The sequence below is a fragment of the Equus asinus genome, chromosome 10 (genome assembly GCF_041296235.1).
Source record: "Equus asinus isolate D_3611 breed Donkey chromosome 10, EquAss-T2T_v2, whole genome shotgun sequence".
In the NCBI taxonomy this organism is placed as follows: Eukaryota; Metazoa; Chordata; class Mammalia; order Perissodactyla; family Equidae; genus Equus; species Equus asinus.
The window spans coordinates 31,432,895-31,456,846 of NC_091799.1; the positions used below are offsets into that span (position 1 = coordinate 31,432,895).

Below are 23,952 nucleotides of genomic sequence, written 5' to 3' on the forward strand. Positions count from 1 at the left end.
AGCTCGGCTGTGACCCATAGTGGACAAGTGAGATTTTGTGGGCGCCGACAGTGACAGAGCAGCAAATATAAGTGATCCTGCCCCTGGCCGCTGGAAAACCCATAAAACCGCTGCAGAACCTAAGGAGGGAGCACGTCTAGGTGGTCTGCAACAGTAGGCACCAGCAGTCTGAAGCCCCCCTGTGACGGCCTCCACAGCTGAAGAGGGAACCCATAGGATCACTGTGACTGCGTGGAGGGCCCCAGGCCCAGTTAGCAACAGCTGATAGGGTTCCTGGTTGGAGCAGTATAAACAGCTGTCCCCCCACCACACCAGTAGAAACAAGTGGAAGCAGTAACTAAACTCTATCTCTATGTGGAGGCACAAATCTACACCATCAAGCAATATGAAAAAATATATTAAATCTCCAGAACAGAAGGAAAATGACAAACACACAGAAAACAACCTGAAAGACAGCAAAATATACAACCTAAATGATGATGACTTCAAAACAGCCATCATTAAAAAACTCAATGAGGTAAAAGAGAATTCAGATAGACAACTCAATGAGTTCAGGAGCTATGTCACAAAAGAGTTCTATACTATAAAGAAGAACCAAACAGAAATACTGGAAATGAAGAACACAATAGAGGAGATTAAGAAAAATCTAGTTGCACTGAACAGTAGGGCCAATAATATGGAGGAAAGAATTAGCAATTTGGAAGATAGAAATATAGAAATGCTGCAGGCAGAGGAGGAGAGAGAGCAAAGACTAAAAAGAAATGAGGAAACTCTCCGAGAATTATCTGACACAATTAGGAGATGCAACCTAAGGATTATAGGTATACCAGAGGGAGAAGAGAGGGAGAAGGGGGCAGAAAGCCTATTCAAAGAAATAATGGCTGAGAACTTCCCAAACCTGGGAAGGGAGATGGAACTTCATGTGACAGAAGCCAATAGATCTCCAAAATTTATCAATGCAAGTAGACCAACCCCAAGACATATAGTAGTGAAGCTAGCAAAGGTCAATGACAAGGAGAGAATACTAAGGGCAGCCAGGCAGAAAAAATTAACCTACAGAGGAATGCCCATCAGGCTTTCAGCAGACTTCTCAGCAGAAACTTTACAGGCTAGAAGAGAGTGGGATGATATATTCAAAAATCTGAAGGACAAAAACATGCAGCTAAGAATTCTCTACCCAGCGAAAATATCCTTCAAATATGATGGAGAAATAAAAACTTTCCCAGATAAACAAAAATTAAGGGAGTTCATTGCCACCAAACCTCTTCTTCAAGAAATGCTCAGGAAAACCCTCATTCCTGAAAAATCAAAAAAAGGAAAGGGACTACAAAACCAAGAGCAAAGGAGATAAGTACAAGGACAACAACAGAGAGTAGCAGCTCTCCATCAGAACAGACTAAACCATGGGACAAGAAACAAAGCAAATTGAAGAGAACCAGAAAACAAGACATAAAATGGCAGCGGTAGGCCCCCACCTTTCAATAATCACTCTAAATGTAAATGGATTGAACTCTCCAATCAGAAGACACAAGTGGCAGGATGGATCAAAGAACAAGACCCAACAATATGCTGCCTCCAGGAAACACACCTCAGCCCCAAAGACAAACACAGACTCAGAGTGAAGGGATGGAAGACAATACTCCAAGCTAATAATGAACAAAAGATAGCAGGTGTCGCTATACTAATATCAGACAAAGTAGACTTCAAAGTAAAACAGGTAAAGAAAGACAAACAGGGACAGTATATAATGATAAAAGGGACTCTCCACCAAGAAGACATAACACTTGTAAATATATACCCACCCAACACAGGAGCACCAAAATTTGTAAAGCAACTCTTAACAGAACTAAAAGAAGACATCAACAACAATACTATAATAGTAGGGGACCTCAACACCCCATTAACACCAATGGATAGAACATCCAGACAGAAAATCAACAAGGAAATTATAGAATTAAATGAAAAATTAGACCAGATGGACTTAATAGATATATATAGAACACTTCATCCAAAAAGAGCAGGCTACACATTCTTCTCAAGTGCGCATGGAACATTCTCAAGAATAGACCATATTCTGGGAAACAAAGCAAGCATCAATAAATACAAGAGAGTTGAAATAATATCAAGCATCTTTTCTGATCACAATGCTATGAAACTAGAAATCAACTACAAGAGTAAAGCAGAGAAAGGTGCAAAAATGTGGAGACTAAACAACACACTACTGAACACACAATGGATTATTGAAGAAATTAAAGAAGAAATCAAATATTATCTGGAGACAAATGAAAATGAGAACACGTCATACCAAATCATTTGGAATGCAGCAAAAGCAGTCCTAAGAGGGAAATTCATCGCAATATAGGCTCACCTCACAAAACAAGAAAAAGCTCACATAAGCAACCTCAAACGACACCTAACAGAATTAGAAAAAGAAGAACAAACAAAGCCCAGAGTCAGTAGAAGGAGGGAAATAATAAAAATAAGAGCAGAAATAAACGATATTGAAACTAAAAAGACAATAGAAAGGATCAAGGAAACAAAGAGTTGGTTCTTCGAAAAAATTAACAAAATTGACAAACCCTTGGCCAGACTCACCAAGAAAAGAAGAGAGAAATCTCAAATAAATAAAATTAGGAATGAGAGAGGAGAAATCACAACAGATACCAAAGAAATACAAGGGATCATAAGAGAATACTATGAAAAACTATATGCCAACAAATTGAACAACCTAGAAGAAATGGACAAATTCCTGGACTCTTACAACCTCCCCAAACTGAACCAGGAAGAAATGGAGAATCTGAATAGGCCAATCACAAGTAAAGAAATAGAAATGGTAATCAAAAACCTCCCCAAAAATAACAGTCCAGGACCAGACGGCTTCTCTGGAGAATTCTACCAAACATTCAAAGAAGATTTAATACCTATCCTTCTCAAACTATTCCAGAAAATAGAGGAAGATGGAGTACTCCCCAACACATTCTATGAAGCCAACATCACTCTGATCCCCAAACCTGACAAGGACAACACAAAGACGGAGAACTACAGGCCGATATCACTGATGAACATAGATGCAAAAATCCTCAACGAAATTCTGGCAAACCAAATACAGCAATACGTAAAAAAAATTATACACCATGATCAAGTGGGATTTATACCAGGGACACAGGGATGGTTCAACATCCGCAAGTCAATCAATGTGATACACTATATTAACAAAATGAGAAACAAAAACCACAAGATCATCTCAATAGATGCAGAGAGAGCATTCGACAAGATCCAACACCCATTTATGATAAAAACCCTCAATAAAATGGGTATAGAAGGAAAGTACCTCAACATAATAAAGGCCATATATGACAAACCCACAGCCAACATCATACTCAATGGACAAAAACTGAAAGCCATCCCTCTGAGGACAGGAACAAGACAAGGGTGCCCACTTTCAACAATCCTATTCAACACAGTACTGGAGGTGTTAGCCAGAGCAATTAGGCAGGAGAAAGAAATAAAAGGAATCCAAATAGGCAATGAAGAAGTAAAACTCTCGCTGTTTGCAGACGACATGATCTTATATATAGAAAACCCCAATGAATCCATAGGAAAACTATTAGAAATAATCAACAGCTACAGCAAAGTTGCAGGGTATAAAATCAACACACATAAATCAGTAGCATTTCTATACACAAACAATGAACCAACAGAAAAAGAACTCAAGAACTCAATCCCATTCACAATCGCAACGAAAACAATAAAATACCTTAGGATAAATTTAACCAAGGAAGTGAAAGATTTATACAATGAAAACTGTAAGACTTTCTTGAAAGAAATGGACGACGACATAAAGAGATGGAAAGACATTCCATGCACATGGATTGGAAGAATAAACATAGTTAAAATGTCCATACTACCTAAAGCAATCTACAGATTCAACACTATCCCAATCAGAATCCCAAGGGCATTCTTTACAGAAATTGAACAAAGAATCCTAAAATTCATATGGGGCAGCAAAAGACCGCGAATTGCTTAAACAATCCTAAGTAAGAAAAACAAAGCCGGAGGCATCACAATCCCCGATTTCAAAACATACTACAAAGCTACAGTGATCAAAACAGCATGGTACTGGTACAAAAACAGGTCCACAGATCAATGGAACAGAATTGAAAGCCCAGAAATAAAACCACACATCTATGGACAGCTAATCTTCGACAAAGGAGCAGAGGGCCTACAATGGAGAAAAGAAAGTCTCTTCAACAAATGGTGCTGGGAAAACTGGACAGCCACATGTAAAAGAATGAAGATCGACCATTCTTTTTCATCATTCACAAAAATAAACTCAAAATGGATCAAAGACTTAAAGGTTAGGCCTGAAACAATAAGTCTTCTAGAAGAGAATATAGGCAGTACACTCTTTGACATCAGTTTCAAAAGAATCTTTTTGGACACTATAACTCCTCAGATGGGGGAAACAATAGAAAGAATAAACAAATGGGACTTCATTAGACTAAAGAGTTTCTTCAAAGCAAGGGAAAACAGGATTGAAACAAAAAAACAGCCCAATAATTGGGAAAAAATATTTACAAGCTACTCATCCGACAAAGGATTAATATCCGTAATATACAAAGAACTCACACAGCTTAACAACAAAAAAACAAACAACCCGATCAAAAAATGGGCAGAGGACATGAACAGACATTTCTCCAAAGAAGATATAAGTATGGTCAATAGACACATGAAAAGATGTTCATCATCCCTAATCATCAGGGAAATGCAAATCAAAACTACACTAAGATATCACCTTACACCCGTTAGATTGGCAAAAATATCCAAAACCAAAAGTGACAAATGTTGGAGAGGTTATGGAGAAAAAGGAACCCTCATACACTGTTGGTGGGAATGCAAACTAGTGCAGCCACTATGGAAAACAGTATGGAGATTCCTCAAAAAGTTAAAAATAGAAATACCCTATGACCCAGCCATCCCACTACTGGGTATCTACCCTAAGAATCTGAAATCAGCAATCCCAAGAATCCCATGCACCCCTATGTTCATCGCAGCATTATTTACAATAGCCAAGACGTGGAAGCAACCTAAATGCCCAGAACCTGACGAATGGATAAAGAAGATATGGTATATCTACACAATGGAATACTACTCAGCCACAAAAAAGGATCAAATTTTTCCATTTGCATCAACATGGATGGACCTGGAGGGTATTATGTTAAGCGAAATAAGCCAGACAGAGAAAGACGAACTCTATATGACCCCACTGATAGGTGGAAGTTAACATATAGACATGGAGAACTGATCAGTGGTTACCAGGGAAAAGGGGGGGGTGGGGGGAGGGCACAAAGGGTGAAGTGGTGTGCCCACAACATTACTAACAATAATGTACAACTGAAATCTCACAAGGTTGTAATCTATCATAATCTTAATAAAAAAAAGAATAGGAATAAAACAATTTGCAGTAATATAATAGCTCTACAGTGAACTCTCATATAGAGAACATACATTCTGTGGAACATATAAAACAGGACATATTTGGACACTTAACTTAAAAAATAAAGTTTCCCGGTTCTTTCCTGAGCAATAAAATTAGAAATAAAGAAGATATAAAGAGATGACAAAATGCATGAGAATATTGAGTATAACTCTTCGGCAATAAACTTGAAAACCTTGAGGAATTTTACTTTCCTAGCAAAGCATGAGTGTTCAAAATTGACTCCATGTGCTTGGCAGGCTAGGTTGTGTTATATCGTGGTGACAACCTTCAAGTTTCAGTGGCTTAACACCATAAAGGTTCTTCCTCAAACCAAACTGCCCATCACAGGTTGGCTGGGGACTCTGGGTTTTGGGTCATCGTTCTCTGGGGCCAGGTGGATGGAGTAGCCACTGACTGCTGGCAATGCAGCAAAGGAAGAGACGGATGAATTGCACACTGGCTCTCAAAACTCCCGCCAAGGAGTGACACACTCTAAGATGGGGAGGCGAAGTGAGGGTGGGTCGGCTGAGAGAGCAATCCCACTGTATACTCCAGGGGAAAACCTGAAATAAATGCATGTGCTACAGAATGTTTCTCAGTCTCTTAGTTCTTTCTTTGTTCTTTTTTTTTTTTTGCTTAGGAGGATTCACCCTGAGCTATATTCTATGCCAATCTTCCTCTATTTGGCATGTGGGTCACTGCCACAGCATGGCCACTGCCGAGTGGTGTAGGTCTGTGCCTGGGAACTGAACCTGGGCTGCTGAAACCTAGTACACCAAACTTAACCACTAGGCGACAGGGCTAGCCCCCTAGTCTTTTAGTTCTTAATACCCAAATCTTCATGGAACACTCATATCTCTCAATATAATGGGTTTTTTGGGGGCAGTTGTTTGGGGAAAATTTGTTTACATTAAAAAAAGATAAGCCAACATTTTTAACAATCTGTGGGGAAAGCTTGACATGTTCCAAAGACATTCAGCATCATCAAAAGTGATGTGCATTTCGGATGTCCTAAAAAAAGCATCACAAAGCAACCACGTTAGTTTTTGGTGATAAAGAAGCGATGTTTTAAGCTTTTTACAGCCCAACATTACAGCTTGCTGTTTTCCTACAGGCACTCGATGTGTTTACTTGGATTTTAGGAAACTGTTGGGAAGCTCTGGGTTCTGTGTAACACATTACAATTTTTCCTACTTAAAATACCAAGTGTGGGTGAGGATATGGAGGAACCGGAACTCGCAGACACTGCTGATGGAAATGCAAAATGGTACAACCACTCTAGAGAAGTCTGTCAGCTTCTTAAATAACATACACCTACCACATGACCCAGCCATTCCACCCATAGGTATAACCCAAGAGAAAGGTAAACATATGGCTGTAAAGAGACTTGTGCACCAATGTTCACTGTAGCTTTCTTTGAAATAGCCAAGAACTAACAAACAACCCAAATGTCCATCAAACAGATGGATGGGTCAACACTTGTGGCACTTCCATACAGCAAAACACTATTTAGCAGTAAAAAGGAACAGACTATTGATAAACAACATGAATGAATGTCAAAATAATTATACCAAGTGAAAGTAGCCAGAAAAACAACAAAAAAGACTACATCCTAAAGCCTGCATTTATATAAATCTCTAAAAACTGCAAACTCTTGAGACACAAAGTGGCTCAAGGGTTGCCTGGGGCTTGAGTGGCACTGTGAGAGGGAGGGACGACAAAGGGACGGAGAGAACTTTTGAGGATGATGGACATATTCACTGTGCTGACTGTGGTGATGGTCTCATGGGTATATCCATGTAAACACTTATCAAATTTTATACTTTAAATATGTGCAGTTGTCAATTATACCGCAATAAAACTATTAAAATAGGAAGTAACTTTCCACTTAGCATTTTCACACAGAACCTCTGATTTTCATGACCATGACTTTCATTTCTGATGTGATGTGGGAAATGTCTCTATTTGGAAGACAGAACTAATGACTTCCCCACACTGCATTGACTCACAGGCTTCAGAAAGGAGGCTCCGGGCTATTGTGGGGGTGCTCCCTTAGTTCCTAAAGGCTGGGTGAAGTGAAGACTCCAGAACAACCCACTCACTTCCAGCCAGATGCTGCTTCCCCACCAGACCCTGGTTCTGAGGTCCAGCTTCTGGACATCCCTAGATGGGCTCTGGGCTCTGACAGGCAAAGGCTCCTGGTTCCCAAGCACACTTGGGGGCCCCTTCTAATAAACCTGCGGACAGCAAACAACAAACCATCCACTGGCTGCAAAGTCTCCCAACACAGGGCCCCTGCAGGCACTATTTCTAAGCTCTGCCACTCCCGCGGGGGCTGGGAGGAGGCCACAGAGGTTTGGAGGCTCCTGACGCCCAGATTCTACAGAGCAACTGTACCAGCCTCCCCATCAGCGAGGCCGGCTGAAGTCTCATACTTCCTCATCTCCCCACAGCCCCCTTGGGCTGCCTTCCCCTCCAGCTCCGCGCGGACCTGCACAGAATCCGAGGAAGCCAGCGAGAGCCCCAGGCCTTCTGGGAGAGGCCTCCCACAGGGGCTGCTTTGCGCCGGACTCAGCCCAGGCAGCGGGACGCCCGGCTTTCCTAGCAGCGCCCTGAGATGCGCGCGGTCGGCCAGCAGGTGGCGCCAGGCTTCCCGCGGACGTCCTCAGAGCGCGGCGCCAGGCTCCCGCATCTGCACACCACGAGGTCCCCGCCCACTGGGTGCATCTCTCCCTACTGCAGGGAGACAAGCCTGAGACACGAGGGTTCGCGAGGCCGCCTGTGAGGGGACCCGAACTGTTCTCCAGGGCTCCTGTGGGCACCGGGACGGATGTGAAGTGGCCAATCCGCGATTTCGCCTCCCACCGGCCGCCTCCTGGCAACTGCAAAGCAGCAAAGCATCGTTTGGGGCCGCTTCAGGCACCGCCTCTCCGCGACTCCAGTGCTGGAGAGTGTAGTTTAGAGATGCGCGGCGTGACCAACTCATTCCATCCTTCCGTAAGTGTTTTTCAGTTTGGGCTACACTTTTGGGTCCTCTGGGAGCTTTTAAAAATCCTGATGGCCAGGACATTGGAACTTACGCTCACTTTACCCTGATCAAAGCAAGTCACAGGGCCACATCTAATTGCAACGTGCCTAGGAGAAGCATACATCTTTGGTGAACAACACAAATGTCACAAATATCTATTTCTAAAGAAATAGAAAACTGAAGAAACAAGTTACAAAAATGATGGTCCAGTGGTTTTACGGGTAAATTCTCTGTAATTTAAATGATAATCTCCAAAGAACTGATCATCCTGAAGGTATTTGAACTATTTTCAGGTGGAAACCTCTCATGTATTCTATGCAGTTAACAATATCTTATAATCAAATCTGATAAGAATCATACTGCAAAAATAAAAATGCATCATACTATGGATGAATCTCAATTTTGGAGCTAGATGTAAAAATTACAATTAAACTAAGAGCAAAGTGAATCCAGAAATTTATTAGAAGAATAATAACATCAAATATTTTAGGTAGTACTTACTGTGTGTCAGTCACTGTTCTAAATGGTTTGCAATAGTACCTAATTTAATCTTTGTGACAATCTATTGTTTAGGTATTATTATTATTATGGCCCTTTTACAGAAGGGGAAGATATCAATGGATTCTTATCATATCCGTTGCTTTAGATCTGAGATGGAAAAGGACAGTGAAGGAATATAGGGAGCAGCAGCTCAGTGATGGGGAAAGCTTGCTACATATCTTTTCCTGCCTTGAAGGAATGTGGAGATGCGGGCATAGCTGTCAGTTTGGGGCAGAGGGATAGCAATATACATATCATACAAGATGACCTCTCAGGTAGTAATCCCTTTATTTTTGTTGAGTGGAGACACATATACTTACCTACTTCAAGAGTCTGTGCTTCAAACCAGTCAAACTGATTTGAGGGAACAGGAAACAGGAAGCACAGCTAAAGGCTGTCTCCTGAGCTCCCCACACACTCAGTCCCTCCTTTTCTTCTGAACCCTGCAAATCTGGTCTTCCATTTTTATCTGTGTATACAGAGACCTCTGGTGCTCTCAGCCCACCCAGCCTCAACTCAGAAGACTGGGTCATGTTTTAGAAATACCCTTCTCTCTCCCTCTGATCAAGTCTGTGCCTGTCATGTCAGCAGCTTCTTGAATCTTGACTTCTTTCAAGACCCCCAGGTGGCTGACAGAAATGGGAGTGGGGTAGCACTCTGGCCAGGGTTGTAGGAGGTGGGGAGAAAGGGTCATGGATCCCTTGTTCTTCTCTTGAAGGTTGACTGCTAGGCCTGCTCTTGTGTGTGTGAGGGACAACTAGGCCTCCGTTCCAAGAGCCCAGGGTTTTATGAAGAGATTTTAGGAAGCAGTCTCCTTGGAATCCCCATCTCTCTAGTTCCACCAATGGGAAAAATGGTAAGGGCCCCACATTCTTTGGTCTGAGCTGAGACATCCTCCTGAAAATATTAGGACAAGACAAGGAAGAAAGAGGATGGGTTCCCTCGTTCTTCCTGTGCAGGTCAAGGAAGCCCACTTACTAAGACAATGAACATGGAGTGTGTGTGTCAGGCTAGGCAGTGTTTCAGGTGTTGGTTACTGAAGTGAACAAAAAGAAGTCCCTGACTTTGTTGCACTTACATTCTAGAGGGTGTGGGTACAGGCATTAGACAAGTAACTATGAAATCCTGTCAAGGAAGGTGGGGAAAGAGTGCTACTTTGTACTTGGGGTTCAGGGGAGTCCTCTGTGTGAGGTGACTCATAGGGGCCAGAAGGCCATGAGGAAGTGGGCCATGCAGATACTGGGGACAAGTATCTCAGACAAAGGGAGCAAGAAACAAGAACAGGGGTCTATAGGTGGGAATGCTCATGGGGTGTTTGAGGAAAATTGTGTGCATAACTAATTCAGATTTAATGGAAACAGGGAAAATGCAGGTAGTTGTGTTAGGTTGTGGGAATCCTGGCAGCTGGGCACTGGCTGTCAGTGCTGCTGACCAGGTCCTATTTCGGGGGCCAGGCTCTCCTGAACAACCTGGCTCTCTAATTCTCTCTCTTTCTTTACCAAGTGGTTAGCCAGTAATTGTCCATTATTCTAATAACCAAACAGATCCATCATAAACGTTTTGAAACCAATAGAACAATGTTTCTGAAATGCTATTTAAGAATGCTATATTTAAGAAATGTTTTTAAGAACAGCAGTTTGTATTTTGAGCAGCCTGGTTCCAGGAGCAGACAGTTTCAACTCAAGTTCTGTCCTGGGACAAGAGAATCAAGTGACAAGGTCCTCTAAGCCAAGAACAGAGATTTGGAATCTTCACTGTTGTCCTTGAAACCTCAAATAACCTCAGGGTCTCCTGGTTTGATATTTACTCTGGAAGTTCATTTGACATTTATCTGCATGTCCTCCATGTGGGTTTAAGTTGTTCATGATATTTAAAGGGGAGCAGTAACAGGGCAACTTAAAATATCTCCTTAATCCCTCAGTCATATAATTTAATGCTCATTTTATTGAAGGCACTCTGAAGGGCTCAATTTCACAAACATGTTTTTTGGGGGGAAAACGTAGCACAAAAACTATAGCAAATAGCAGTCAAGGGGAGAGGCCGTGGTGTAGAAAAGAGGGTCAGCAAACTTTTTCTCTAAAGGGCCAAGTAGTAAATATTGTAGATTTTGGCCAAGAGATGAGGTTGAAGATATGTATGTGCCAATATAGTAGTAGAGAAAACACATTTCTACTTTTTTTGATAGAATTCAAAATATAATATTGAGTACAATTTTTTTCTTTTGGAAATCCAGGTATATCAGAAGAATGGAATTCTTTTTTGAAGAACATTTTGCTCCAGCGTGGTTGAAAATTAATGTTCCTAATATCACATCGATTGCAAATGTTCTTGGCTCATGGGCTATACAAGAATAGGCCATGGGCTGGATTTGGCTTATGGGCCATAATTTTCCAACCCCTGGTATAGAAAATGTGGTTTCAATGTTTAACGTGTTCCTGGAGGTTCTGGCTAACACTGTCGGGAGAGAAGAAAAAGGAGAGAGAAGCATAAGGATTAGAAGAGATACATTGACATTATTTACAGATGATATAGCCATATACCTATAAAACTAACAGAATCCACAAAGTATTAGAAATAATTTTATTATAGCTAATAAAAAATTTCATCAAGGTTGCTAGAGAGATCAATTTACAAAAATCAATAACATTTCTTTATGTAGTCTGCCCTCCATATCTGTAGGTTTCGCATTAGCAGATTCAGCCAACCATAAATCACATTTTGACAGGTACAGAGGAATTAAGTTGAATCCGTGGATGTAAACTCACAGATATGGAGAGCTAGGTGTGTCTATCGTACTAAGTCGTGTTTTGTAGGGGACTTGAGTATCTGCGGACTTTGGTATCTGCTGAGGGTGCTGAAATCAATCCCCTGCGGATACTGAGGGATGACTGTACCAGCAAAAACTAAGAGCAATAACTAATGGTTAAAAAAGCAAAAGACAGAGGCAGGCTACAATGGCCTAGTGGGTAAGTTCGCATGCTCCCATTCGGTGGCCCAGGGTTCTCTGGTTCCGATCCTGAGCATGGACCTACATACAGCTCATCAAGTCATCCTGTGGCAGCATCCCACATAGAATTAGAAGGACTTACAACTAGGATATCCAACTATGTACTGGGGCTTTGGGGAGAAAAAACAAAAAAGAGGAAGATTGGCAAAAGATGTTAGCTCAGGGCCAATCTTCCTCACCGAAAAAAACCCCCAAAAAACTGTGAAAGTATATAGGAATCAACAACTAAGAATACACAAGAAAATTACCAGGGAGAAAACTTTAAAGTTCTAAGAAAGGATATAGAAGATTGTCTGAATAAAATGACAGACACAGGGCTTTCTTGGTTTTGGCCCACTGAGCCTCATGTCAGACTTCTGACCTCCAAAACTAATATTATAAACTTGTGCTGTTTTAAACCACTAAGTTTATGGTAATTTGTTACAGCAGAAACAGGAAACTAATACAGGACCCATTTCTCCGTTCAGCTGGATGCCAAGAATAGAGCTTCGTAACTGTATTTTTGATGCACAAGTAGAGTTTCTGTACATATATCTTTAAGTCTTGGAAGGAACGGTGGCATCTGTGATCTACTGAGTAATCCTAATTCATACTTGCCTGCATTTGGAATATTATTCCATGGTGCTCTTTGCAGCAAATTGATTTCCTTTCCTTTGACCAACTCAATTTGTTTTTGGAGCCTAAGAACGTGTTGATGGGCAGTGAGGGGACAGTAGGGTGATAAGGAACTAATAAGAAATGACTTAAATATTGATGTGGATTAAGGCTGCCTCAGCCAGAGAAGCCCAAGGTGACCTGGCCTACACGCCAAACTATGTGACCCAGTGGATTTTTTTATGGTATGAATTAGGGCAGCCCCAGGGAGAGAAGCCCCTGGCATCCTCACCTACATGCCGCTCTATATAGCCAGATTGGTATCTAAAGTTATATGACCATACAATAACCAAACCCCATCTGCACTGAAATCATTTAATGACTTTTTACATCATCTTTTCTTTTTCCAGTAAAAGTAAGTCACATACCCATGCCTTATAAAATTAGCCCTAAGCCTCAACTCAGGGCAGCAGAAGCTCTGACTGCCCGTGGGTCCTGTCCCTATGCTATTCCACACTATTCTCTAAATAAAAAGAGCACTACTGCCAGATCTTGAGAGTCCAAGAAATCTTTCTTTCGACTCCTCGGCTCACCGACCCCACATCATTTCTGGTGGCCCGTATGGGGACTTGCTTCATCAGCTTGTGAGCTCGAGTTCTGGTAAGTGCCCTCTTTCCTTGTGCCTTTCTCTTTTTCAAGGATGGATCTAAATTCACTTCTCCATGGGGAACTTTCTTGGATGGCTGTATGAATCCACGTTTGCTCCCCATGGCTACTCTATGGGGCAAACTGTGGCATTCAGCTTGAAGAGAATCAGTACCTTAAGCCTCAGGGTGATGAAGAATGAATTAATCCATTCCTTCTTGACTCTATCTCTAATAGACAAATTTTACATGGGCACGGGTCAGCCACTTAAGTCATTAGGACGGTCGCCAATCTCTAAGACTCCCGTGGACGGTTTCTTTTCCTAAGGCTGGATTGTAATCCCTCCCATGGCACCTGACCATGCTCTGAACTGTGGGAAAGTCCCAGTCGGGACTCCAGTTCAAGGAAAGTACCAAACTCTAACCTTTGGTTGAGTATGGGAACCCTTTCTTGGGAGAATGGCTCCAGGCTGCAATTGGTAGAATGTCCCCCAGACTGGTGGAAAATTCCTCACTGTTTTTCTCTATCCTTTTATTCTGGGGATCATTCACCAGGCACCTATTACTGCCAGGCAGAATAGGGAAGATGTTCAAGGGATGCCCCCATCATCCCTTGCTACAGAAACCCCAGTGAGGGGATTTTCAAGGTAATGGCTCCTTTTCTTTCTCCTTTTCTCTCGGGGACCATTCACCAGGCCTGTGCTGCCAGGCAGAATAGAAAAGATGTTCACCAGGCACCTGTTACTGCCAGGCATAACAGGGAAGGTATACAAGAGATGCAATGCCGGGGGACGCCCCCATCACCCCTTGCTATAGGAACCCCACAGTAGGAACGATGGATAGGACGCTGCCCTAGGTTCAGGGGGGATTTTCAAGGTAATGGACCCATTTCTTTTGTCTCTCTTGGAGTTACAATGGCCACTTTCATCTCATTTTGAGCTTTGCAACTGGGAAACAAAGAAATCTTTAAAGAGTCAAAGGCTCCACCCCTGGGAGCCCCAACTTTGGGTTTCCGGGGCTGATCACCCTGGCGACCCCAAGTGGGGTGCCCTCTCTTGGCGGGTGACTCATTGAGTATTTTAGTCACCTACCGAGTTGGCTATGAGGGTAGGAGACCTGTGATTTAGTCTGTGAACTGTCGTGCTAGGGTAGTGTGCCCCAGCATGGGAACTGTTGTGTGACTCTTATCTTGATAACCCTCTGAAAGTGGCCATGAGGGTGAGGTCTGATCCCCTCTTTTGCTTTCTTTGTCTGTTTCGTTCATCATCTCCTCTGTTGTCACCAAGTCGAGGTTAAGTTCAGGCTGGACCTGACCAGAACCTGGACCTTCTGTAAAATTGAAAAACTTGAAAACCTTTTGCCAGGGACTTAACTCTCAACCCTGGCACTGGGAGCCCCGGCCTCCAGCCAGTTCCACGCCTTTGTCTCCTGCTTCCCTGGCTCCCCTTGTGCTGGTTCAGGGACAAAGTGCCCAGGCTAAGTGGGCGTTGATTAAATCTTATAACTATGTTGACACCCGCAATCGGGCACTGCACCCTTCTCCAGTCCACTGTCAGTTGGACACTGGTTTTACTGCCATGGGGAATGCCCTAGCATCCCCAGAGACTCACTGCTCGGGTGCATTCTAACTAATTAGAAACACTTTCAATTGCATGGGTTATGCCCCAGAAACTCCATCTGGGAGAAAATTTGAGGGGTTTCTCTGTGCCTTTATGATGTAGTTGGACAGGTAGATCAACCTAGAATGTCATTCAAGTTACAATCCAGTTTCTGGGAAATCAAGAGCAACTGTCCTTAGAAAATCCTTGCAAGACTGGAAATACAGCTCTAGAGGCAATTCAGATTCCACCTAGTTCCTTTATCATGAAAAGGATTATCATCTCCCCTCTCCAGGAACTACTATCTACCCCATCACTAATTCCTAAGACTGAAGGGGAAAAAAAAAAAGAGGAGGGGAGAGGAAAAATGGCCATAAGCGTGCCCTTGCAAAAAATCTAGCATCTTGAGTGTCTTCTCCACAAATATTGGTTAAAAAAAACAATAGCTGTGCAGTCTCTGTGTACGTATGTCTTACGTATGTTATATGTGTGATATTTTTACCTCCGGATGGTATGGCCAAAATTAAGAGCTCGGTTTAATTGGCTTAAAGTAAGCACTTACATAAATTCTAAACGTAGTAGAAATTAATCCAATGTCTTTCAAGTTAACTTGATGTGAATTAACCTTTGGTAAATGAAAGCTTGTTAAAGTTTGTTGGTTTGATTGAAAATAGTCTTCTTGTCAGAGTTGTCAGTATTTGCATGTGATGCAGGCTTGCAGCCTGGGTTTACTAGTCAAATAAGTTCACATTGTCTGTTAAATTCGTCAGCAAAATAATAGCTTTAAATGATGACCAGTTTTGTCTAATGTCTGATGAAGTTTTTGTGGGTACAATAACTGTTTTATGGTCTGTATACTTGAAAAACAAAAAACAGCTTCTAAATTCTTTTTGACAACAATCTTGAGTTTTGCCAACTTAAGTTAAATGATAAAAATCTGAGCATCTGGGTCATTTTTGGATTGGATAGCACACAAGCATTACAGCTAAACATATCTAAGTTATCTACTTTTGGCTTCTTATTGCAGAGAGGCTAAAAGTCTTTGGGTCTGTTACCGTAAAGCAGTGTGTTTCTAGAAATTATGAAGTGTTTAGAATGCTGATATAAAAGACAATTCATAATTGCTTACCTTTTAGTGTTCACTAGGGTCTGTTAATGGTTAAAAGTTCTAATTAACATATATAATTAAAGCTACTGGAAATTAATAAGGAAAACAGCTCTGTATTCAAGGAAAGTTAAAATGTATGTTTTCAGTAAAGAGGGTATAAAGAATGGAAGTATTTTTGTCTGATGGGTTAAGAAAGATAAATTTGTCCTAAAGTACTAGAAAGGAAAAAAAGAAAGACTTTGGGACAAATTCTGAAGGCAAAAAGAAAGTTGTAGAAGGTTTGTGAAGGAGAAACCCTGAAAGGAGTTTTATGCCTGGTCAAGTAGACTAAGATTAAAGTAAATCCAATTAAGTGAATGAGTTTTAATGTTAAAAATAAGCTGGTACAGAAATTAAAATTTGGTTTTCTCTCAAAGGATAATTTTCTTGAACTTTTGGCCTGCTCTAACTCTACCTAAAAGACAAAAGTCTATGTTTTGTTAAAACAGTTTCCTATATTCAGAAAGAAAAAGGTCTCCTAAAATTTTTTGACTGTGTTGTTTGCTCTTGACTGTCTCTGTTGTCACTTTGAATGGATACCTGAGCATTGTTTAACAGTGAGCGTTGTTTCCTATTTGAACAAGTATTTTAAAAACTTTTGATATTTTTGACAAGCTTCTCCCTCAAAAATATTCAAATCCTGAATGAAGGCTTTCTTTTGACCTGGCAGACGGAAGAAAAATTTCTCTGAGGATTTTCAGAGGGCCCCTAAGACTTCTCAAAGAAATTTGCTCTCTCTTCCTATAAGGAGGAAAAAACTAATTAGGTTTATTTGGTCTATTAAACTACATGGGAAGCATTGTCAAATAAGTGATGATAAACTTCCTTAGGTGGTATTATGTGGGTAAATGCTATTGATATAGATGTCTTAAAATTATACAGCATTCCTAAAATTTTGATCTGTCCTGGTTATCGGTCGTAATTCCAATCGTTATCTTGAAGTGTTGTATGTCAGAGAAGCAGTCAAGTTTCTTTGTTCATTGGCCTTTTGAGTCTTGTCTATTTGCAGATAGTTGCTGTTTGCAACTTTTTGCTTTTTTGCTTTTTGCTTTTGCAAATATGTTTCATCTTCAGAGAAATTCCTGGAAAAGATTCTGACACACGATTCTAAGCTACAGGTTTCTGATAAGCTTTCAGATTGTAAAACTGAACTGGGTAAGAAATTATAGAATTCTAACGGAGAAGCTGAGCTCATAGATCTGCTAACAGAAGATTAAGCTCAAGAACTGATTATACAGGACTGTGTGAACTGATGAGGATGATTATAATTTTTTATGACTTCTGTTTGAAATATTGTTGAGTTTTGAAGTTTTGTTTTGTTTTGTCATATTTAAGGAAATCTTTTTCTCTTTTCTCTTATGCTAACTATGACTTACAGCAATTTAGTGAAATATATCTTTATGAGCAAAACTGAAACATTTATCTTTTTCTCCCTACCTGAACCCTCCAGAATTTGGAAATTCTTGTGAGTATGGTTATTTCGTGGCAATATAGTTATTTGCATAAGTTCACTAAGAATTTGGTCTCCTTATAACAGGGCACATTGATTATATTACCAAGGCTTTGACTGGAATGTCATATTTGAGAGAAACATACAGGCTTGAATATGACAAGACAGCTTTTCAGGAACAAAGATTGGACTTTCTGGAAATAAAACCACTTGGAAATATGGGCCTGGTACCTTGTTTACAGAGAGTCTGGCAATCTTACCCGGTAAGTAAGGAAGCTTGCTTATCTGGCAGGTACAGGAACCTCAGAATATTTTGGGGGAACTCGAGAAGAGAGAAATCCACCCAAATCTGTAGGTACTACAGGCAAAATCTGATGGCAAGTCAGTCCTTGGCTTGGCTTTTAGGCCTCGAGAGGCCTTTACAGTTCAATCAGAGATTCCTCATAAAAAAAATTCCAGCAAAGCAGATTTAAAAAAAAAGCCTGTATAATCAATTACTGTTCTTGCTGCACTTATGTAAATAATTGGACCAAGTTGTATTTACACTGTATTTGCAAACCAGTTAATCTTAATTTGGCTATCTTTTGTGAAAATGAGGGTGATTTTAGAGAAAAAAATTATGTTTCAGTAGAAGCTATAGTACACATTCACAGATATTAGATTCTAGCTCTTTTCTTCCACAAGATTCATCTATTACTAATCATAATGTCTCCCTGTGGCCATCTGTCTCTGATACCTGGGAGTTCCCTGGCCACAATCAAACCTTTTCCTTCAATACTACTGCCCAAATACTGACTAGATTTGCCCTGTCACAGGTGGATCATAAACAACAAGTTCCAAAGGTAAAGTCCCCAACTTATCGATACACACAGGATGGACTATATCAAATTTGGGACGAATATATTTGGCTCACTCCTACTAGTGGTCAACTCAGTAAAAGGCCACTCTATGTTGCGAACAAACCAATCACACTTGTGATACATGGCCTAATAACACCCGACCTATGGGAAAAATTCCCCGTTATATGTGTTCTCATATCATAGCCTTAAAAAAAATACTGATTGGTTTGGGATTGACTGAGATAGACGGCCCAGCACGCATTGGTTAGCCCCTAATGGCACTCAGTGGCTATGTGGCTCCAGCTTATGGCCTTGGCTACCACCTGGATGGATTGGATGATGCAGCCTATGCTTTGTCTGGATGCAGGGTAGAACTACATTTACTATATCTCCTCCTGCTAACCTACCCAACCTGCAACAGTGCTGGACCCACTCCGTCTTCCACTGGTATGACCATCTTTCCTCAATTTTCCTTCCTCAATTAGGAATCAAAAGTGTCATCTTGCACATGGAAGTCCTAAACAAATTTACTATGAAGGCATTAAATGATACACAACATAGCCTTTTGCTGCTCGATTTGGAAGTATCCCAAATGCGTAAGGCAGTCCTCCAAAACCGAATGGCACTGGATGTCTTGACAGCAGCGCAAGGGGGCACCTGTGCCATTATAAAAATTGAGTGTTGTGTCTATATCCCTGACTACCATCAAAATACCTCCGGCTTCCTATCTGATATGAGCCACCAAATTAAGTCCATGTCTGACCTTGCCCTATCTCTAAATGACTGGTTGAACTCCTGGTCAGGACCAGGTTTATGGACTGCTATCAAAACCTTGTTCATTGGGTTAATCATATTGCTTGTATTTCTTATTATAATTTGCTATCTGTTTCATTGTTTGTCTTCCGCATGTCAACAAAGTTTCACCTCCTGGACCACCTCTCGTCAAATGATTCTCTCGTCCCCAGAGGCTCTGGATGCCTTGTCAGCCTTGGACTCTGCGGGTGCAGTCTTCCGGTCCGCTGAACCTCCTACCTATACCTATGGCCCCATTTAGGGACAGCGCTACAGCCTTGTACAACCAGAGGTAGTTACAGAAGTCTGAACCATCGTCCATATCCCCAAAAGTTTTCAGGGCCAAATGGGTTCGGGGGGGAGGGGGTTATGATATGGATTAAGGCGGCCTCAGCTAGAGAAGCCCAAGGTGACCTGGCCTACATGCCAAACTATATGACCCAGTGGATTTTTTTATGGTATGAATTAGGGCTGCCCCAGGGAGAGAAGCCCAGGGCATCCTCACCTACATGCTGCTCTATATGGCCAGATTGGTATCTAAAGTTATATGACCATACAGTAACCAAACCCCATCTGCACTGAAATCATTTAATGACTTTTTACATCATCTTTTCTTTTTCCAGTAAAAGTAAGTCACGTACCCATGCCTTATAAAATTAGCCCTAACCCTCAACTCAGGGCAGCAGCAGGAGCTCTGACTGCCCATAGGTCCTGTCCCCATGCTATTCCACACTATTCTCTAAATAAAAAGAGCACTACTGCCACATCTTGAGAGTCCAAGAAATCTTTCTTTCGACTCCTCGGCTCACCGACCCCGCATCAAATATCATGGTGGAAAATCCCCAATGGGACTCGGCTGTGAGCCTGGCCCTCCAGTCCCTGAGCAAAGTATAGCAAGAAGCAGCAGCATAGCCCCTGTAATGGCTGATTCCACCATAACTTTCACTTCATCCCTGATTTCATTAGATATTTTAGAAAATTAAAAAATACATTTGAACACTTAGTGTCTTTTTCTCTGTGTGTCTTTTAGGTGCAATTATAACTGATCTGGGTTGACATCAGCAAGATGGTGGAATCGGAGGTGCCAGCCCTTATACCCCCCCACAGAAACACCTATTTCAACAACCACTTGTAAATATATAGATCCAGTACATTCCCTTTTAATTTGTTGAAGAAAATTCACATTTATCTTGCTGATAATGAGATCTCTTATTAAATCAACCTGTTAGTGGCATTCATTTATTGCAACCAGGTACAAATGGAGATGACTAGAGTCTTAATGTTCTCTATTTAAAAAAAAAGAAAAAGCAGTCTTTTATTTCCTAGGGGCATCACAGCCACTGGGGGAAAGTACTTCCCAAAGAAAAGTAATGACTGTTTATGGCTTTAAGACTAAATGTTACATGCCCAGGAAAAAATAAGGAGTTTTTAAAGTCCGGATCTTGATGTCAATGAGCACAGCCAAAGCAAATCAGACTAGCAAGGACACTTTACACTAAGAGGGCGGATGCACAGAATACAAAGGGTCATTCATCCTAACTTGAATGGAGATTTGTATTCTAAATATCTTCAGGGAAACTAGCCAGCAAAGGTTCTCAAGCTTTGATCTTTATCAGACATAAATGGCTCCACATTTCAGAGGTCCTTTAACTGACTCGATCTTCAGTAACAAGTGCAGTGTCTGGCTTTCTCATGATTTTAATAAGTTATGGCCAGTTAAATGTATGTGGGATATGGTGAAGATTTGCTAGCTGAGGCAATTGAGAGAACCTAAAAGATGTGGTCAGTTTACTCGAGGGCTCGTGTTGGGCATGAAGGATTCAGCTGTCACAGCCTGGAAAGCCGGTAACTCTCATTACATGTTGGGAAAACATTTGGTCAAATGGTTCCTGCTGTCCTTGGAAAACAGACCATGTGCTGACAGAGGCTGTAGCTAGGGGGAGAAATAGAAAAGATTCAGGGTGTTGGAATATTGGTATCATGTGCAGGACTTCTTGCTGCTTTCAGCAAAACATACAAGAGGGAGGAACCAAGGCTAGAGGCACCGAGGCTGCAAGCAGAGAAAGTAGCACAGCTTTGCAAAGGGAGGCCCCCTCTGCCTGAAGCCTCACTCTAAGCTGAGTGAGGGTCACTGCTTCTTTACCCAAAGTGAAGCAGTTGTAAGCAGTGGCTGTGAAGTGGAAGTCTGGTCTTAGGAGAGAAAGCTGCTGTCATGAAAGGTTGTGAGCCTGCTGGCAAAGAAGAGATTAAGGGCTCACCCCACCCAAATCCATTGTTTTCGATGGCCTCGAAGTAGCCACCATTAAATTGAGAAAAGCAGATGGCTGGGCAGGGCATAAAGCCCAATGTAGAAAAACACCAGAGTTTCTAGGCTTAACTCTATGTCTAGATAAGATTTTTGGGATCTGATTATCTGCACATGGAGGAGTCAAGAGACAAATACATCAGAAGCCTACTGAGCTTTTGAGGAATTTGCATGGCCAAAAGACATTTAGATGTGGCCTATAGCAAAAGCATGTGACTCGTTAATCCTCAGAATAACCTCTTCAAACCTGCACAAGCAGGAAGTGGATGTGACCATGGGGGATAAGTGACAAGGAAGAACCTCACAGAGCCAGGGGCCAAGGAGGACAGTGGGCATAAGACCATGCTTCCACAGCATTCTCTTTTCCCTTACTTCTTGCACCTCCGCTGTAACCACACAGATGAGGACAATGTCCTAGGGTTGGTGGAGAAACAGATAGAAAGAACAGGGCTCCTGAATGACTACATGGGACAGAGCTGCCAGCCAACTTGGAACACTTACTTCAGATTATTCCTAGGAGAGCAAAATTAATTCTGTCTTCATTAAACCATACTGGATTATGGTTGGGTCTCTTTTGTATAGTAGTCTAGCTAGATAAATTAATGAAATGTCCAAAATTGAGATCTTTATCTTTTCCCACTAAGCTGGTTCTTCCAGCTGACTGGAGGAAATGGCAGTTGCATTTTTCCAGTTGCTCAGAGCAAAATCCCTGGAGTTGTCCCATGTCCCAGCCCCTATAGGGTGCAAAGCATTAAACCAGGCCCTGCATTTTGTGGTTTAGCTTGGTGCTTCCCAGAATTCCAGGCAGCACATGCATGGAGTGGGCCTGGGTTCTAGTCCTAAAAATGTTAATACTCCTCAACCAAAGACCACCAGCAACATCCCTGTAGTGGAATAAGCTGGGTTATTATTGCAGCTAGCAAGAATGCTCACCATTGGGGACCATGGGTATCTCAGCAAGAGATTGTTAGGAAGAACCTACTATAGGATTTGGGGAGGATCTAAGGAAGCTCTAATTGGGTGCTGGGGGAAGTCTGTGAATGGATATCCCAATAAATCTTGTCTATAGTCTACAGGGAGTGGAGATAAGCATGAGGATAAAGCTGTAATCAGTAAAGAAGTAGTAGTCACTCATTCTAGCAGAGAGAGGGGCATGTTTGTAGATTATACAATGATCTTTTTTTTTTTTTTTTGAGGAAGATTAGCCCTGAGCTAACATCTGCTGCCAATCCTCCCCTTTTTGCTGAGGAAGACTGGCCCTGAGCTAACATCCATGCCCGCCTTCCTCTACTTTATGTGAGATGCCTACCACAGTGTGGCTTGGCAAGCAGTGCCATGTCCGCATCCAGGATCCAAACAGGTGAACCCCGGGCCGCCAAAGCAGAACATGTGAACTTAACCACTGCGCCACCTGGCCGGCCCCAGAACGATCTTGCTTTTATGAACTTGGAGAGACCTTGTGTGATGCTGATGTTTTATAAGATTGTTTCCGTCCAACAGAAAAACTTGGCCTAGCCGTGAGCATCCAGCCAGCCTGTGATAACATATAAGCCTAGCTATGAGCGTCAAGCCAGTTCCAGGATAGGAGTGGCTGCTTTTTTTCTTTCTCAAATGGGTGGCAATGCCTCCTTTGTAGGCCCAGGCAGTCAGCTTCTTTCTGTGACCCCAGGTGAGGGAGAGGAGCTGTCTTCAAATTCATTCTCACTCAGCCCCTGCTTCTCAGAGGTATGCATCTTCAGCTGCACCTGGCCGTTGCCACACTTGCCTCCAACTCTGCACGTGTGACCCAGATCTGTACTCAGAACCCAGAGGACAGTGCTGCTTTGGCCTGTTTACCCACATCATTCCCATCTGTTTTCTTTCTTTTCCTGTGAAAAGAACTGCTCCATTTCTGATCTACAAACCTCTTCACTCCTTGCTGTTGAGTGTTCTTAACATTTCATGCCTCGTTTGCTTAAAACATCCGGATTTGGAGGGTAAGTTTCAGTGTGAGCTCAAGCTGCCATCTTGACCTGGGATCAGCTGAGGGTCTTTTTGTGCCTCCCTCTGGGCTGCAGTTTCCTGACCTGTGGTACAACCCAGCCATCTTCACCATCAATGTGGCCGTCCTTGCATTGGTTGCTACGGTAGTTAATGTTCTCAGCTATCTCAAGGAAATGCTGGGCTGTGCCCTTCTGGATATCAGCTGTTCTGACCCTTAAATGCCAACATTTATAAGTGAAAGATTCTAATATGACGGATTGATTTTCTGCATAGCCTTTTGTCATATTTCAGCAAACCAGACCCATTGCTTCAGTCAGGAGTCATAAGCCTGAAGCTAACTTATCTTCTGATCTGGAGGTGGGGTAAGATATGGGGAGCATCAGACGCCTAGAAAGCCTTCTCTCCATAACCTTATGTCCATGGTGACTGAGTCATTCTTTTTGCATGACAACCCCCGCCCATGTCTTGCTCTGCCCCAACACCTGTGTGTAAATTTTACACTGTCAGGAAAAGATGATAAGTAGAGGAAGATCTTTAATTTTCCTT

General features: G+C 42.0%; 1 protein-coding gene and 1 long non-coding RNA gene across 3 annotated transcripts in view; both read left to right on the forward strand.

Annotated features, from left to right (window-relative positions):
• Positions 1 to 23,952, forward strand: part of LOC106822376 (major allergen Equ c 1-like) — a 441,100-nt gene that overhangs the window by 192,594 nt on the left and 224,554 nt on the right. The gene's annotated exons all lie outside the window — the stretch shown is intronic.
• LOC123289320 (uncharacterized) lies at positions 7,241 to 20,380 on the forward strand. The gene is made up of 3 exons (XR_006533213.2): positions 7,241 to 8,476; positions 19,245 to 19,410; positions 20,149 to 20,380. It is a non-coding gene; the product is annotated as an uncharacterized lncRNA (long non-coding RNA).